General features: G+C 36.2%; 1 protein-coding gene across 2 annotated transcripts in view; it reads left to right on the top strand.

The window, feature by feature from the left end:
• Positions 1–15,798, top strand: part of AGMO (alkylglycerol monooxygenase) — a 373,312-nt gene that overhangs the window by 249,499 nt on the left and 108,015 nt on the right. The gene's annotated exons all lie outside the window — the stretch shown is intronic.

A 15,798-nucleotide genomic window follows, 5' to 3' on the forward strand; every position in this document is an offset into this window, starting at 1 on the left:
TTTTTAAAGTCTGATCAGGACAGCAAGCCCAAATCTCTTGACCTCCTAAAATTATTCCCATTCTGAGAACTTTTATTGATGAGGCTGCCTAAAAACTTGGAAGACGTGATATGAAGCCTGGTCTAACTAATGGCAGGTGTGGGGAATGATGAAAGGTGGGAGGAGTTTACCAGTGAAGTGATTAACACTGGATTTTAAAAACAAGTTAACTCTCCTTAGGTGGGAAAGGATTTGGAAGACATACATGAATTTACTTCAATTTAATTTTGTAGCAACAACCTTGACCTTTCCCTCCTTCTTCATTGGTTCTGGTTTCCACAGCAATGTTCTCTTGTGGGTTTTATTCTTGCCTTACTAGCCTCTCCTTTTTAGCTGCTAGAAGCAACTTTTTTTCTCACCATCATTTCTCGTAGTGCGTCAGTCTCAGTTCTCTTACTTTCACTCTGTGTCATCTACTCCCAACCCAAGACAATTTACCTTAGTCTCGTGGATTTCAACGCCTTCTAAATGCTATTGACCTAAAATTTTATCTACCCTTTCCTGGTTTTTCCATTGAATTTCAGACTTACTAAATCTAATTACCTACTCTGTATCTAAGTGGGGCAATGCAAGTTTGGAAATAATAGGAGCTGTCTAAGCTGAAGATGTAAATTTGGGAGACAACCATTTAAAGATCCATGGGAACTGATGAGTTTGGAGAGGCAAGTTAGGTTTCTTATATTATTCTAACTACAAAAATGCAGACATAAAACAATCTCACTGCTCACTCATATTACTTTATTTGAATACATGTAAATCTAATTAAGCTCTATAATGGTTATTTCTATTTGAAACAATTTTTTGTTTGTTTTAGAACCACTAGTTAGCATTCTAACCAATTTATGTATGAGAGAACAGATAAAATTACAACTTGGTATTATTACCAGTTCTTCAATTTTGTATGAAGCAGCAGGGATTCAACCTCCTATACCAAACATTGATCTGTTAAAGATCTAACAGATATAAATACTTGCAGGCAATGTGATTGGGTGAAGATGATTCATTCTGTGCGCTACATTTTAAATGAAATTCAGTGTCATGAAATCTACTCTTTTTTGAAATATACTTTCATTCATCCCTTCATTTGTCCACTCATTTCACTCATCCCTCATTTGTCCCCTCATTTATAATCCCCAAAATACATTTATTTTAAAGTTAGTTTACTTTTTAGGATGCATAGAAGTACTTGGTCTTCTGGTTCCTGAGTAGAGACTGCAGTAAGGGAGGGAGGAGGGCTGTGGAGGTACCCACACGTGGAAGAGTTTTAAAGTGCATCTCCGTCAGATGCTGACCTTCAAATTACATAATTAGAGGTGAGTGCTTCACAGTTTTACAGCTAGCAAATCTGAAAGCAGAGATACAGCAGCAAAATATTTTGTGTAACAACTTGAATGATTAAGATTAAATTATATATATTATTTTTATCTATGGTTAGCAATAAATTCTTATAACTTTTAAATATTTGCCTAACAAATGAATGTGTGGAATTTTACCTTTTCCTTTGGGGGTGATGAAAATGTTTTGGAACTTGACAGAGGTGGTGGTTGCCCAACACTGCGCTAAAGGCCTCTGAACTGTACACGTTTAAGTGATTCATTTTATGTTATGTGAATTTGCCCTCAGTAAAAAAAAAAAAAAAACAGAAAAAGTGTCACGCAGAGGAAAAAGATGAAATCAGTGTTTCAAATTTCTCTAGATTGTAAAAAACAAAAGTAAAAAAACCCTGTTTACATACAGGAAAGTATTTCTAAAGTACTTAGAAAACTGACCTCTCCACCAGAGATAAAATTTTCATAGCATATTCCCTCTAGCCAACCTAAGTCACTGCTTAATTAAAGCCCCAGATCCTCTATTATGTCTGCCTGGGAGCCTTTAAGCGCTTTCTTCAGTTAATTGCTGGAGCTAAGAATCCACTGGAGAGTGGCTTCCTTTTGCTACTCAAAGTTAGGAAGGTGGAGCCCAGGTGCCTTAATTTATCTGCCCATGGTCAAAAGGGCTAGCAATCTGGTAAATGTCAGAAACAGCCGGCAGGACGCGGCCAGACGCTGCACTCAGAGACAGGTGGACGAAGGCTGCTAAAGAGATTTCACCCCGAGCGCTGCCTCGGCAGCGGCTGCATTTTGTGAACATGTTGCTAGCAAGCTTTAAGATGTGCTGGGTGAGCAGGTGGGTTGCACTTGACCCTCCCATGTCCCCTGGCAGAATTACAAAGCGCTCTTCTCTGGGGAGATGCTGCCTATCTTGCAGGTAAGGGTGGATTTAATCAGTCTTCCCATCTGCCCCTTTTTCAAAAATCCTTTGCTCAGTTTGGAAGATCTCTGACCCGGTAGAGATGAGCAGTGGGGGTGGATGTCATTGTATCCCCTTTAGCTTTGCTGAGTGAGAGGATACACCCCTATTTTATGGGTAATCACTCCTCTCATTGCCTGTCTCCCCTTTTTATTTTGTCTTTCCCCACCACCCCCCCGGAATAATTGAGAATGTAAATTATATAATTATAAAATATGTTCTGTTATTGAAATGTGATTTTTGGCTTAAGGTGTTTCCTCTTCTGGCATTAATGTTTGGTACTGTTATAGGTTTTGAATGAAAGAAAGTGTAGAGAGAGCGGGTATATTTGATTCCAACTTTAGAAAGCCTGTGGTTGCCCTTGGGCTGCTTCCTCCCGGAGAGCCCTTGCTCCGTATCTCACAGACTTAGAGCTGGGACAGTTTGCTGCCGCGATAAAGAGACCCAGTTACTTTCTTTTAAGGAAATTTGATGGCATATAACATAGTGATATACATGGTTACATATGTTTGGGTGCCCCCAGGGAGGGAAGTGGAAAGTTTGACAATCCTGCGTATGTTTTCAGATGTTGAAGTTCATGAACTCTAAAGGACCAGGTGTCAAAATGGTTTTGTTTATGTGGTTTGGGAAAATTACAGTCTAAATGTAAATACAATCTAGGCTATCTTGATTTGCTGAAATATGTGTAGGGCCTGATAAGACAAATACTTAATAAATGTCTTTCAAATAATGTAAATGCTACAACCTAGAATTTAGTAGATATGTCTAAACTGGAAGTAACTCATAGTTTAGTTTCTCTGTGACTTTGTCAGTGTGTATCAAAACACACAAAGTAGTCAAATTCCAAGTACTTGAAGATGAGTATAACAGCCCAGATCCTAGAATCTAAAGAATGTGCTTAATATATTCAATGGCACACATTTAAATGACAGATTTCCCCAAAATCATTAACTCAGAACACATCACTTCATAAAATATTTTATTCAACAGCAATCCTTAAACATGAATCCGTAGGATGAATTTTGGGATTGAAGATGAGAATAACAAGTGGGTATGCTGAAAGTTAATGGTGGATATTTTTTTCCCTATTGAGTCAACCAATTTTATAGGAAAGAACAGTGTCCGCCAAATTTAAAGAAAACAAATAAACCCTAAAATAGTATGGTTGCTTTGATTCAGTTGGCACTGAGATTTTCTAAGTAAAGGAAAGAACTGGGTGGACATATATTTGTGGTGAGAGGATAGTTTTAGGGTTTTTTTGTTGTTCTTTTGGTGGGTGTGATGGATTTCTTTTGCTGTCATAATTTGTGATGTGAATTGAATGTGGTAGAAGTGATGGCCCTTAAATTTTTTTGATGTGTATGTGTTTGTGTTTATGTGTGTATAGAGGTTATTTACTTTTCACATGAATGAAAGAATTTAAATAATATAGTGGATTTCTCCCAGTCAAGCACTTAGCTTTGAGGTTAGTATATATTTTTATAGGGCCCGTTTCTCTCATGTATTTTAGATTAGATCTGCTTATGATGAAGTATTTTCTCATGATAGTGATTCGTTTAAGACACTAAACTAATTTCTTTATGGATTGGTTATATATGTGTATATGAAATTCCTACACTTGGCTTAATGTGATCTATTTAAAGTAACATGAAGACTACTGTTAAGTTTTGGTGAGAAATCTGAATATTGTGAGTGGCTACAGGAACCATAACTGAAGACAAGTAATATGTAGAGTGTAGACTGCTACTGTATTATCTAAGTTATGGATATGAAAGCTAAAGTATATTTATCTACACATACTACAATAAATCTTAACAGTAACTGGTATGCAGAGAACATTTGAAAGGTAGTCCTGGCCAGACACAAGTCATTTGGCAGTGGCCTTGCCTAGTATATATTTTCAGGCCTGTCTGCACAAAGATGCTGGCATGTTAACCATGATTTCTATTCCAGGTGATGGATTTCTATCCAAGTAAGTGAGTGACTAAATATTTTCCGGTGGAATCTAGGCACCATAAAATCACTGAAGCCAAATAAAAAAGTTGTCGACCTTTCTAAAATGTAATTATAATAGCTTTGCGTACCACTATGACAGGAGAAATATTTCCACTTAGATCACCAAATAATGGAATGGGTTGAACCTAATTGGGAAAAAAAAAAGGTAATACGAGTATGCTGCTAATATTTCTTTTTATCGGCAGTAATGAATGTCTAACTGTATTTTTATGAATTTCCAGAAAACTTCCTGGTCATTAACAATAACTGAATACACTGATTCCACATCCAACTCTATCAAAGAAAACAAATCCAGTCTGAACCCACTGAAAACCCATGCCATCATCACTTCATCTCATTTATTCTACACAGAACCAGTTGAGAAACCGAACACTTTACATTAGTTTATTTGTGTTACCCTAAGCAATTAGAGATGAATATGCCTTCCCAAGCGATATAAATGTGAGGCTCCCTTTGTGGCAGGTTGTTTAAATTTACAACATAAAACTAGCATTTCCATCTCCAATAAAATCCAAACAGACATTTAATTTTGGTGCATGACATTTCTGACTAAAATAGAGCCAGAAAAGGCTCTAGGACAGCTCTTATTGTTCATGAATTCGAACAAATTGGGGATCTGTGAATTTATAGCCAGGTTTTTCTGTACTATTGTTTAAAATAGCACACATGGAAAACACGCCATGGGTGTGTTGTAATTCAGCTTTAATGATGTAACACTTGGTTTCAGTCAGTTGTTGGAGGGCTGCAAGTGACATTGGTTTTGTGCTTCAGACGTTCCATGTAACTTAGCAATTATAGTAAGGCTTTCAATAATGGCTGTTGGCGGGATATCCGCAAGTGAAGTCATAGCAATTTTGAAAGAGAAAGCTAATAAAAATACACCTGCTTGTAGTGGAAAGTGAGCCTTTAATATCTCTGCTTTGAAGTTGGGCGAAGCCTTTGGTATTAACTAACAGATATTATGATGTAAGAATAATCCACTGCCCCAGGGGAGAGCAAGGTTGAAGTTACAAAAGACTGTTATTTTCTAATCACCTACTTTTCAGTCACTCTAATATCATGAAAGGAGAATAGAATGAGGTGATGTTTTTTTCTGAAATACCTCGAAGATATTACTATTTGAAAGCAAATCGTAATTGTAAATATACAAGCTAGCACATACATATTCCTTAAACTAGTCAACAAGGGCATAAATAACACTTTTTAGTAAGTGTGTTTTTGTTGTCAGAGACTTCAGAATGATGTGAAATTTTACATTATAATATATCACTTCAAGATGACGTTTAAAGTTTCAAATTTTGCTTTATGAGTTTTTCTTTCTCCTTCCTACTTTTCCCTGGCCACTTCTAAAGTCATTTATTTATAGTTCTTTACATGTAAAAAAAAAATGAGAAAATAAAGGTGTTTGTGAAGCTTCCTTTTACATCATTTGGAGTATTACTGCTCTCAGGAATCCTCTTTGTGATATGGGAAATTAATTTCCTCTGTTGTTCACTTGCTTCCTTCACACTTACTTGGGCTTACTTGTAGTCTATAGTAACTTTAATGGGAAATTTAAAACGTTGAGTCCATAATAAATGCTGATATATTGACATCACTGGAAGAAGAGATATTTAAGGAATAAATACAGTTGGAATTTGGAAATTCTGCAGAGAAAAATGACTATTAAGTACCATACTACAATTACTTTTACCACTTTTCCTGATACTTATTGCAATAATATTTTTAACTCTTAAGTGTGATGTCTAGATTAGTGTGAAATAATTTGTACAATCAATATTTTTCCAAGTGCTTTAAATATGGATGGTTTTCTGTAGTCATTTTCTCTACAAGTGAATTTTTGAACCCATGGCAGTAACTTTCTTTTTTTTTCTTCTTCTCTTTTTTTTTTCCTTTTCAATTCAGTAGTGCATCTCAATAGAGAGTATCAAGTAACCCAAAGGGTATACATTAGCACTTGTCAGGGCCACATCAACATGCTAAGCACATTGAAACTTATTACCAAGTTCAAAGAGAGTATATGGACTCTAAATCCCTTGTTAATGTGGTAAAGCATCATCATCAACGTGTTTGTTTTATTGAAAGGAAGTTACATTTTACTTCTCATTTATGAAATGGACTTTGATGTTTCTTTAAGCCAGAGGGATTTTTTTCTGCAGTTCATTTACTATATCAGCTAAGTGCACTCTTGCTAGAGAATGAGAAGTCTTTTTTGGGGGAAAGGAATAGAGTTGTTTTCTCTATAGAATTTCAGTCTGTAATTTGCATTTAACTTTGAAAGTGGATTGTTGTTGCGTCTTGACACCTGCTGAGATGAGTATCCATTTCAGGCTACAAAGTGGGGCTCTGAAATAAATATCAGCAAGCTTGTTCAATTTTTTCAGCTGTGTCATCACATTAGTACGAGATATTATGGTAAAATAGAATTGAACTCAATTTTCTGGTTGTATGTTTGGACTATAAGCTTTTCCTTCTAGTATGCATCAAGAATTTCTATTGCCAGAGAGATTCCAAGGATTAAAAAAGGGAAACTGATCAATTTAACACTCATATGCCCAGAAAGCATCATGTAATTTATACCACAATGTGAGACATTGGTATTATTCTGTAATATCTGCCAGACGATCGAGAGGTGAAATATAGTTTTAAATATCATTATGTAACAAAAATGTAAAATGTATTTTTATTTTGGTAATGAATATAAATATAAATTATTTGGGTAAATCATTTTATTTTGAATAATAGTAGTTATTTATTAAGCCCCAACTAAGTACCAGGCACTCTCTTGGGCCCCTGGCTTCATTTAGGTTATCTCATTTCATATTAACTATTCTTGGAATTTTACAGAATGGCCTTGTTTCGTATTTTGACTTGCCCAAGGTCATATAACTAATAAGCGGAAAAATCAGGATATCAGGTTAGGATGGGCCAGAAGCTGGAGGCGAGGTAGGCAAGGGAAAATGAGGTAAAATATCGGAATGAGGATATAAGGAGAGAATATATTAAAGAAAAATGTAAGTGAAGTACACGGAATCCAGTGCCTGAAGATGTGGTCTTTTAAAATTTTTGTGAGAGTTCCTGATAAGAGAGATTTTGGTCTCAGGGGTGCTTTTGACAGTTGAAATCCATTCAGTTCCTCATGTTTGCTGCGTTCCTATGATAAACCAGAAGCAGGCACAGAGTAAACTCTCAGTAACAAAGAGAGGAGTCCTGACAGGGAGGAAGATGCCAGTGTCCAGTGAAGGTGTATATTAATCAACATTTTTTGCTCACAAAAAGACTGACATCATTTTTTTGTTTAGTGCAGTCTTCTGTGTCTTTTAGGACCCCAGGCTCCTTCCATCTTATGGTTTCTCCTCCCTCTCTTCTGAAGGAAGAGTAGAAGGGGAGGAGAAGATTGTCCACTAGAGGGCTTTAGGCCATGGTGGAAGCAGCATATATAACCTCTCCTCCCGTTTCATTGTCAGGACTTAGTCAGATGGCCATTCTTAATTAAACATGAGGCTGAAAAATACGATCAAGCCTAACAAGAGACAGCTATGTTTTAGCGAACACTTAGTCTTGGCTATAAGTTGCAAAAATCTATATGGTAGCAGAGCCTGTCCTGAGAGAGGTCTCTCTGTGTTTTTTGCTGTGTTTAAGCACCAGCCCCACCTCTCCCCCCTGCCCCAACATACAATTTTAATAGCACCTTTCGCAATCTTTTTAAGCACATACTGTGTGCTAGTCACTATACTAACCTCTTGGTTTACATTTCTTCATTTTATCCCCATAACAATTCCATAAGATATGTTACTCATGTTATAGTTATTTTGGCTACATAACAAGATATGCTAAATCTTAGTGGCTTAACAGTAGCAATCATTTATATTCTCATAGCTCCTTTGGGTCAGGAATTCAGGGAAGGCTTAGCTGGGCAGTCATTACTTAGCTGGGAGTCTATCTCTGCTGCAGTGGCAGTAATATGTTGGCTGGAGTTGAAGTCATCTAAAGGCTTGACTAGGACTGGAGGTCTTACTTCCAAGGCTTGAAAGATGAAACCGGTCATGGACTTGGTAACTTCAGTTCCTCTGTATCAACCTGTCTTCTTGCTTGCTTAAATGTCTTTAAAACATGGCTTCTGGGTTGCCCAGAGTGAACAATCTAAGAGGTGAGGGGAGAAGCTGTTAATGCCTTTTATGACTAATTTGGAAGTCACACAATATCACTTTACCGTATTCTGTGGGTCACACAGGGCCAATCCTGATTCATTGTGGGAGGATCTTTTATATAACAGGATGACTACCAGAGGGATAGATCACTGGGATCATTTTGCAGGTTGATTCATACACTTCCATTTAGGAGGTAAGGATGGTGAGGCTTAAAGGAAGGTTAAGTGTATTGCTCAAGGTCACATAATTAGCAAGCCCATACCTGCACACAGAATGTTTGGCTTTAAAATTCATACTATTAACAATGAAAATACATTGTCACTATGAGCAGATAAAGTACGTACGCATGTGTTTCTCCCAGAAAAACATATGTGCAGCCAGTAAGCACAAACAGAAGCTAAAGCTACTATAGAAATTCAGATAGTTCAAATTTGAAATAAAGGGAGTGCTTAGTATCAGAAAAGCTCAGAACTTTCTTGCAACTCAGGTCTAGAAATTACAACATAAATGATTATCAAAATATTCTTTTTCCATACATACATATTGTATTAGTAAGTCATCAGTTCCTTTCTGGGTATTGAAATTAGCAGAGGAGGAGGGACTAGGTGAGGATTATAGTTAGGGTTGAATTTCAACCTTACCAAAAGCCCCTTTCTGGAGCCGGGACAATTGTTCCTATCTTTTTCTCCTCCCCCAAAGATAAAGTTAACTATTATCAACGGTTTTAAAGTGAAGCACAATTAGGCTGTGAGCCTAGGATTCTATTTTCTTAGACTATTTGTAAGTAGGTTGGCAGATGGATAATACTGTGAAATCCAGCTTATCATTGGTGATTACAATAAAAAGAATATGATGTTTAAACATTAATAGTCTCAAAAAGTTAAGAAATTGTTGTATAATGTCTTATCGTTAAATTTAGTGTATCAAAAATAAATGATGCCATGCAATTCCATATGTTAGTGACATTTCCCCCTTCACCAGTCCATAAGCTACTCGAGCACAAGATACATGTCTCGTTTTATTTTCAGTCTCTGACATTACGTACAGAGTTAATACTCCACTAACTTTCGCGAGCTGCATCTTCACTCTCTACCAAACTCAACAAGAAAAGACATTCATGGAAGTGAATCTCCCTTATGCTCCTCCAGCAAATAGCATCCAAACTCCCACAGGAGAGTTTGAATCTGAAGCTACCGCTTCCTGTCCCATGATCACTCTGTTTCCCTTTCTGTAAAATGGAGAGTCAGGGACATTGGTTTTGAGAGGATTAAATAGGATAATGAAGTTAATGAAGAGAACATTTCTAATACAGATAACAGTAAGTGACAACTGTAGTGACTATATAAAAATGGTACCTGCTAGTTGCTAGGTTATTCCACTCTGAAAGTAAAGATATATTTGAATCGTTCTTCTGTCATTTTCATTTCAGAAACAAATGTTTTTCCTTCAGGCAAGTACTCATTGTTTACCTGGCCCCAGGCTTCTTGATTATAGTCAATGTCTTGTCACGCTTTTTAGGAACTTCCAATTAGTTGTGGAGGTTTTCTCCCTCTGCCCTATCAAACTTTAACTGGAGATCCTCATGACCTCTCTTCTTATATTTCTGAAATTTTTAATAACTTGTTTTTATTAGCCGTGATTTAAGTCATTGAAAAAAATGCTTAGTGGGCATAACTGTGTGCCAGGAATTTTCTTAGTTTCTAGAGGTATGTCAGAAACAATACAAACAAAAACCAAAGCCCTCAGGGGGCTAACATTTTAGTAAAGAAAGAAAGACTGTAGAAATAGTTTAACAAAATACACCATGTGTTACATAGTGATAAGTCAGATGTGAGGAATAACAAAACAAGGGAAGTGAAGAGGGAACTGGGGAGGGAAGGACTGCAAGAGATGTGTGTGTTCCAGTAAACTCTCAGCAAACACCTGAAAAAGGTACAGGTGCAAACCATACAGTTATTTTAGGAAACAGGAGTCCAGGCAGAGAGAAAGGATAATTCTAAACCCTGCTATGAGAGGATGATTGGTGTGTTCAAGGAAGAGCTATAAGACCAATGGGACTGGAAAGGATGGATGGAAGGAGAGAGGAGTAGAAGATGCGTCGAAGAAGTAACATGGGAACAGAGTTCATCAAGGCTTATTGGCTAGTATTAGGGATACATGGGAAAATATTGGAAATTTTTGAGCAGAAGAGTAATGTGGTATGACTTAACCTTTCAAAAATCACTCGAGGTGGTGCAGTGGTTAAGAATCCACCTGCCGATGCAGGGGACACGGGTTCTGGGAAGATCCTGGTCTGGGAAGATCCTACATGCCACAGAGCAACTAAACCTGTGCACCACAACTACTGAGCCTGCGCTCTAGAGCCCGTGAGCTACAACTACTGAGTCGGTGAGCCACAACTACTGAAGCCCACGCGCCTAGAGCCCATGCTCTCCAACAAGAGAAGCCACCACAATGAGAAGCTGGTGCACCGCGACGAAGACCCAACACAGCCAATAAATTAATTAATTAATTAAATTTTTAAAAAATCACTTGAAAACTTAGCTTTAAAAGGAATATTGATTGACTATTTTGAAGTAAAAGCATATGAGTTTCCTTCGCCTGTGTAAAACCCTCAGTGACTGCTTCTGGGCATCAGGCTTAGTATAAGATCCTTTTTGATGAGCTTCTCCAACGCCAGATTTTTCTTTCAGTTATCCTGGTATCTTCCTCTTTGAAGGAATGCATTTTTCAGAGTTACTCTAGCCTGAGTACAGGCTACTCATGTGGGAAATAGCTCCTTCCCTTGTTCTTCAGTGACAATCCTCTTTTTAAAATTTGCCCGAATTTTTAATAGCTTAAGAAATCAGCTTACCATTGTCTCATGGAGGCCTCTACTCTCTCGCTCCTACTTCCAAACTATATACACCCCAAAGGTAGATAACCTTCCTGTAGTAGCGCGTTGTAATTTATATTTCCTATATCATTGTGCTATAGTTGTCTCTTTTCTACCCTTTTCTTTTGCATTAAACTCCTAAGTTTCATAACTGAGTTGCAATAAAGGATATGCAGCCTCCTTAACTCAGTGGCTGACACACTGTTGGTGCTGAGCAAATGATCTTTGCATGTGAGCAAGTGAGGCTCCAGGAAGATGCATTAGGCTAAGTCTGGTCATCCGTACACTTGCTCCTTTTCTTTCTGGAATTCAGGTTCAAGTAGTCTTTTTGGTAGCTGATACAGTCTCCCTATCCCAAGGTGTTTTGTCTCCTCAAACACTGGTTCCTCCTTCTTCTCTGATCTCTAGCCTCAAGGATTTTTCATTTTTAGTGTTCTTTCTCCTAATTGCAAATATAAAACAGAAAATATAGGTGGTCTTCAACAGAAATATAGGTGTTCAAGAGAGAAGGTGACTTCAACAGAGAAGTCACAAAACATTTCTTCCATACATAGTAAGTTGAGAACAGAGCTGAGTTGCTATGTGTATTCTAGGCAGTTAACTAGACCTACTCTTAAGCTAAGAGGTTCATTCCTGTACAAGAGCTTCATAACACTACAAATTTCTCAATTATGCTTTGCCTCAGCATAATTACAAATACTAAACATTGTGAACTTTCAGGATTGATCAAAAAGAATTGAAATAATTTACATTAAATCCACAAAAGCCAAAATTCTATTCTCTGGAACGTTGTAAACTTTCCAGCATTTCACAAAATCTTTCCTATGTTAGTGCTGGGACTACAGTTTTTAAATCTTTTCCAAGATAATACCTGGCAGTCTGACAAGTTGAATTACTGAAGGCAGGATGCAGCAAATCTCTGTTTTTTTTCTTTTTCGCCATACCTGTTGCATACAGAAACCCTTCTCCTATGATTACCCTACTTCCCAGAGGCCTAAAGATGCAACCCACAACAAATGGATGGTATCTGTTTGTCTCAAGTAGGCCATTTGCATTCTTGAAGTTGATGTCCATTCCAAAGTGGTGATCCTAGAGTTTTGTCATCTCCTCACAAGAGAGAAGGCCACTTCTTTAAGTGAAATCATTATAACCACATGTAACAGATACTATATGATCAAGATCAAGAATGAATGTTTCATATGATCAGTCGGTTCAGAAAAAAATAAGAAAAATGGAGGTAGAATAATCTTTAAAGCATTATTGAAAGCTCTGGAGAAGTCTTTGCACAACAGATAGAACATTGAGAGGCAGGTATACAAGTAAAGAGGTCTGTGGGTTTTGTGTTGGAGAATCTATATTCAGGAAAGGAGACTCTAAAGAGACAAAGTAATGTCAACTTTGAATTAATTTACATTTTGCCAGGATACTACAGGCTAAAAATCGCCTATTTCCCCTTCCCTCCATTCATATTAAACTGCTCTATGTCAGTTTCTAAGTAATGAAATATGGCCAAATGTAAACTTGGTGAGAATTTTGCCGTATAGATGCCCAGGCTCCATCTAGTGGCAGAAGGTAACTGTAAGTTTTTACCATTTTCCCAGAGCCTTAAAAAAAATATATTTAATAGAGTTTGCATCTTGAGGACACTATGAATTAAGTTTTATAGTCTTTCTAAGAAACAGTAATATCCAAGGTTAAAAACTTGTTTCCACAATATTAGTTTTGTACCACTTCTAATGAGACTATTTTATTTCTTCTGCTTTATAAAATTTAACCTACACAGTAATTACAGTGAATATCCATTTTTGTAAGTTTTTGTTCTTTTGGTTTCTTCATTTTTTTTTTGTCATTCAAGAGGACAAACACAAATTGCACAATCAAGCTAAGATGCCATAAATTGTCTCATGGTTCAAAAAATTATAAAGCTTATGAACAAAAAATAATAATAAATTAATGAAACAATGATATAATTAAAGAAAGTTAGAACTGGGTGAAAAATCTAAGTTGACTAGCTAAAAGTGAGATACGAAGTGGTAAAGTACAATACTATATTTTCAATTTAAGCATTTTACTTCTTACATGGTATTTCTTTCAGTGTCTTGAGTTGTTATTTTCTCCTGTTTCAACAGTTTTTTCCTTAAATATATTTTAAAGTCCTGATGAATTAAGGTATTGTCATTTACCTGTGTGTACATACATATGATTGTGTGTGTGTGTGTGTGTGTGTGTAGGGTGTTTTACTCTTTATCAGATCAGTTTGGATGTGAAATTTGTGAGGGAAGTTAGTTTAAAAAAACAGTTATCTTACCAGCTTTTTATAGTAAATTTTAATCTGAGATTAAATTAAATTATGTATTAAATTTTACATATAAATACTAAACATATACTTGTTAATATTTATAATTACATATATCTGAAAATATTAGATAAAATAGATACAATTTATTCACTTCTAAAACCTTCCCAATAAAAGTGTCATTGCAAATTTAACATGCATTTTGGTTTGGATATAAAATCTGAGCATCTCTGCGTAAGACCAACTCTATATATCTATTATAAAAGATTGAGAGTATTTCAGTATCCTACCTCAATATTTCAGTAGGTTGCTGTAGCATGGAATCAGAGATATATCAATTGTTTAAATAAAGAAACCATGAAGAACAACAAATGTTTTTAAATAAAACTGGAAAAATCACTATAATTTGACAGCATCCCTCCTACCATCTCCATATTAAATATTCATATTGTACACACTGTATTTTTCCTCTCAGTTTTTCTCTTACCCCCTTAAAAGGAAGGTAATGGGATTTCTCCCATGATGGTTATTATTTTCCCAGTATGCCTTCCTCTAATTCTTTCATATCAAAGAATTAAAAAACAAAATAATACAAATATATATACAAAAACTTGAACAGTCAATTAATTCGTTTCTGACTATTGGAACACATTCTTAAGGTAAATTGCCTGTATCGGTGCAGATTATTTAATAAATTTGTTCTGCTCTTAACTATACGATGAAAACCAAGATTTTTCTTTATCAATATATTTGCTTATCGTCTTTTTATATTGGAAGTTTAAAAGAATTCTTATTACTCCAAAGATTGTACTATTCTTGAAGTATGAGGTTTTTATTTAAGCATTAGGTATGCCTAATTTCTATTCTTTAATTGTTTTTTAGGTTATACAGGTTGATCTTCATAGTTATGTGTATATGGCTTACTATTTTCTTTACACAGAAAAAACTTAATATAGTATATTTAAATCAGAATTTACCAGTCCTGATAACTTGTGCTTTTACTCTCTTCACCTCTTACTGGCCCATTCCTATCCCATTTAGTATGACATACTTCTGACAATTTTTCGTTAAGATTCATAAAGTGTATTTGATTTTTCAATTGACATTTGCTAATGATGTGTTATTGCATTTTTCTTATTAAACATATATTTCTATTCAACGAGGAAATAAAGTTTCCTGTAGTAATTAAAAATTTTTTAACATCTTTATTGGAGTATAGTTTCTTTTCAATGTTGTGTTAGTTTCTGCTGTATAACAAAGTGATTCAGCTATATGTATACATATATCCCCATATCCCCTCCTTCTTGCATCGCCCTCCCACCCTCCCTATACCACCCCTCTAGGTGGTTGCAAAGCACTGAGCTGATCTCCCTGTGCTATGCAGGTGCTTCCCACTAGCTATCTGTTTTACATTTGGTAGTGTATATATGTCCATGCCACTCTCTCACTTTCTGCCAGCTTACCCTTCCCCCTCCACATATCCTCAAGTCCATTCTCTACATCTGCGTCTTTATTCCCGTCCTGCTCATAGGTTCATCAGAACCTCTTTTTTTTTTTTTAGATTCCATGTATGTGTGTTAGCATACGGTATTTGTTTTTCTCTTTCTGACTTCACTCTGTATGACAGAGTCTAGGTCCATCCACCTCACTACAAATAGCTCAATTTCATTTCTTTTTATGGCTGAGTAATATTCCACAGTATATATGTGCCACATCTTCTTTATCCAACCTAAGTTGATGGACACTTAGGTTGCTTCCATATCCTGACTATTGTAAATGGTGCTACAATGAACATTGTGGTACATGACTCTTTGAATTATGGTTTCCTCAGGGTCTGTGCCCAGTGGTGGGATTGCTGAGTCATATGATAGTTCTATTTTTAGTTTTTTAACGACCTACATACTGTTCTCCATTGTGGCTATATCAATTTACATTCTCACCAACAGTGCAAGAGAGTTCCCTTTTCTCAACACCATCTCCAACGTATATTGTTTGTAGATTTCTTGATGATGGTCATTCTGACCGATGTGAGGTGATACCTTGTAGTTTTGATTTGCATTTCTCTAATGATTAGTGATGTTGAGCATCCTTTCATGTGTTTGTTGGCAACTGTATATCTGCTTTGGACAAAC

This window comes from Delphinus delphis, chromosome 9 (assembly GCF_949987515.2).
Source record: "Delphinus delphis chromosome 9, mDelDel1.2, whole genome shotgun sequence".
Taxonomy (NCBI): Eukaryota; Metazoa; Chordata; class Mammalia; order Artiodactyla; family Delphinidae; genus Delphinus; species Delphinus delphis.